The sequence below is a fragment of the Humulus lupulus genome, chromosome 4 (genome assembly GCF_963169125.1).
Source record: "Humulus lupulus chromosome 4, drHumLupu1.1, whole genome shotgun sequence".
Lineage (NCBI taxonomy): Eukaryota > Viridiplantae > Streptophyta > Magnoliopsida > Rosales > Cannabaceae > Humulus > Humulus lupulus.
The window spans coordinates 76,502,305-76,506,181 of record NC_084796.1 but is presented as its reverse complement, the minus strand read 5'-3'; positions in this window follow the sequence as shown (position 1 = coordinate 76,506,181).

The following is a 3,877-nucleotide window of genomic DNA, read 5'->3' as shown; positions in this document are numbered from 1 at the left end:
TTTTTGAATTAACTGATATTTATGTTGAAATAAATATCTTGTCTTAAAAGTTGATTAAATGTAATGACCCAACTATTTCTAAGACCTTGGACCATTAAAACTACTAGGCATAGCTACTATTTTTTAGAATACATACATAAGAAATAATCATAACTTTATTAAAACTCCAAAATAAATATTGTATCAATAACATAAAATTATAAATTTAAAATGTAATATGGCATGGGTACCCATTGTTTATAAAACATAAAACATATCTTTAAATACTAACTGCGGAATTACATCAAAACATAATTTTATAGACATAAAATAAATAATGTCGTCCTCGATCAACACACAGTCCATTCAATCCATTCATCCTTAACACACAAGCCAAGCTACCAAGAATCCTTCCGCCTCCATAATCATTTTCCTGCATCACACTAAAAATAAAGGAGTGAGCCTAATGCTCAGCAAGGAAAATCTACTAACACATATAAGCATAAAACTATATCATAAACATATACTAGAAGACAGATGACTATAAAAGAAACATATATCATATAGGACTACAATGGCCATCATACTTCTTGGGGCTTGTTAGCTAAGCAAGTCATATGCCCATAAATTTGTGGGGCTTGCTATCTAAGCAAGTCATATGCCCATAAATTCTTGGGGCTTGCTAGCTAGACAAGTCATATGCCCAAGGACTATAAAACATACTATACATATACATATCATAACATAAACATATCATATCATAACATATTATAACATATAAGAACATAAAATCTATCCTATTTTCCTTAGCAAAAGCCGGGATATTTGGGAACAAGAACGGGATTAGAAACTCCTATAAACCAACAGTAAAACGATGAGAATCTCTAAAGAATAAAGATGAATATGAGAACTAAACTATCAAGAAGAAACTTACTAAGAAGAACCTTAAGTTTCAAGAACTTAAATACCTAATGAAGAATCATAAACAAGAGTTAGGATCTGAATAAAGAAAACTAAAGAAATCTAAGGAACCATATAAAACTTAACTTAGGAATATAAATACCTTGAATGACCTTATGGATTGGTCTAAACCTCAATACCGAAATCACACTATTTCTCACTTCCCAAGTGTTTATAAAAGCTTAGAATGATAAAGCTTTAACCCAAAACCCAAGTGTATCTCTCTATAGTAACACTAGCACCTTGGAGGCTCTGATCAAATGCTTGAAGAATGAAGAAAATGGCTGAGCACTAGGTCTTATTTATAGAGCTCGAGGAGTGAAACTAACCCCTTTTAATTTGAATAAATAAATGATTATAAAATGAAAAAGATTTGAATTTTCGTTCAACGGACGCCCAAAACTCGGTTAAAATCGTTCAAAGGCAAGTCCAAGTGGTTAAGGGTGTTTTTAAAATTCAAAAATCAAAATTTCAAAAATACATACATGGAGCCGATATATCGCCTCCCCCTGTATTCTCGAGCCTCGTTCGATCGTTCGTGCAAAGTCGACGTGTTTTCCATATCTTCCATAGGCGATATATCAGTCCCTATGCTACGATATATCGACATACGTTGTTATATTAAACACGTATTTGCACTTTTTCAGCATAATTTGAATTGGATAAACAGCTTTGACTGAGTCATAATACGATCCTAACAGCTGCTTGAAGGTTCTAGAGCTTCTAGATCTTTTTTTATTAAAATTATCCATAAAAAATAGTTAATTCCTTAATAATCATGATTATGACAAGTGTCGTGCTCTTAATGGTTCTATCTAAACCATTGGTTATAATAAATATATTTCTAGATCCAGAATTATTAATCAAACCTTATGTTATAATTAATATTCTTAAACTATAGGTTAAACTTATAAAATCCATAACTGTTGCTATGAGTTTCCAACTAAGTCCCAGTTTGAACCAAAATCCACAGTAACTAACATACTACTATCTAGCTAGCTAAGTAAATATTCCAGGACACTGCATTAAATAAACAAATGAGAAAATTAAGGCAACCCTAATAAGGTTGGGTGACACACACTGTACAATGCAGTGTGCGGTGCCTATCATCAGGGATTTTATCCCTGGGATTTGAATTTCAAATAAATTTGTTTAATAATTAATTTAATTATTCTTTTTAATGTGATTTAATAGATAATTAAGTGAAAAATATCTAATCAGTTTTAATTTGAATTATATTTTAATTAAATAAAGATTATTTAATTATATTAAATATCTTTATAAATCTGATATGCGTGATATTCAGAAAATAATAGATAACCAGACTCTCTCTCTAAAGCGATAGTTTTCTCTAAACCTGAAAACTATTTTAAACCTTCTCTCTGTCAAAATTCTCTAGAGCTCATGTGTTGGGTACATCTAGGGAGACACATAAATCAACATTTTGAATCCTACATGCCCACACACATCCTTGTGTGTTTGAGAATTGGTCTGGAAGATCAGGGTGTGAGATCTCAGAACACTGGATAGGAACATCGGTAATTTATACAAAAGGACTCAATGACACTTGATATGCAACAAGAGGTAATCCATGATCTATTTGTATGTGATTTAATATTTATATATGTATATGAACCTGGCTGGTATTAATATTTATTAAAATTAGTCCATATATTATGCTGCGTACCTTTCATTTTATCATTTGATACCAAAAATTACATCATACATGTGTTTGTGATGAAACGGTAAAGCTCGGGAATGACAAAGGCTAGGAACGACAAAGGCCGGGAGCGGCGAAGGCCGGTTTGGCAAAGGCCGGGAGCAGCGAAGGCCAGGATCGGCAAAGGTCAGGAACAACAAAGTTCAGGATCGACATTAAGCATTCTGAATGCACATCGCTGGGGCGAGACCCTCAAAGGGTGTTGTACTCACCTGCTCGGTTAAGACCGTGGACTTGGTGCCTGGTAACGCACCCTGATCGACGGAGGCCGCTGTTGTGCTGCTGTGTTGTTGCACTGTTGTGTTGTTGTGTAGTTGTGAAGTCAGATTGGAACTTATAGATTGTTTGACGTGCTTGATTAATTATGCATTTGTTAAAGTAAATTATTATATGTTGTGTTGTGATGTCTTCTTGCTGGGCGGCAGCTCACGGGTGCTCAGTGGTGCAGGTAAGGGCAAGGAAAGGATCGATCAACTATGAGTTGGAGGGCATGGAGTGGTGCGTACATGTTTGGCCTACTTGGCCACCACATTTCAAACGTTCAATTTTGTCGCTTAGGTCGACTGTAACACATTTTTGGATTGTAGATATAGTTCAAAAAAATTTTTTGGGATCCCAATGTAACACTTTCATGATTTAAATTAATGTCCAACCTTTCATACTAAAATCTTATTTAAATGAGTCTTCATTTTAATTGACCATGCCTTTTGGTCTAATACCTCGATTAGTGAGTTAATTTCACGCTTTGAAATCACATGGTAATGGCTCTAGGCTAGTAGGGCGTTACAGGCTAGCATCCATATTTTCCATGCAGGCATTTAGGTTGTTTTGGCTTCTGAATGCCTTTAGGTTGTCAAAAAGTCGCTTTTGAATGGCCCAAAGGATTATGGGAAATTTCCAGAATTCAGTGAGTTTTGAGAACTCCAGTGACATTTTGCGGAAATTGACATCGGACCCCAAGAACGCCCCCTTTTCTTTAGAAATTCTCTTCATTCATTTTCTCCTAGCAGTTTTCTTAGGGTTTCCTGTGTTTTGGCCTTATTTTCTTCGGTCGAAATGCTAACAACTTGGTTTTTGTGTCTCAGATGTCTGAGGACTGCATCAACTTCTTGAGCAAGGGTTTTACGACTTCAATCATGAAATACTCGAGATGGCCCAAGAACAGAGAAGGCAAGGAGTCGCGAGGGTAAGGGTCCGAGAACTAGCTAGGGAGTTGAT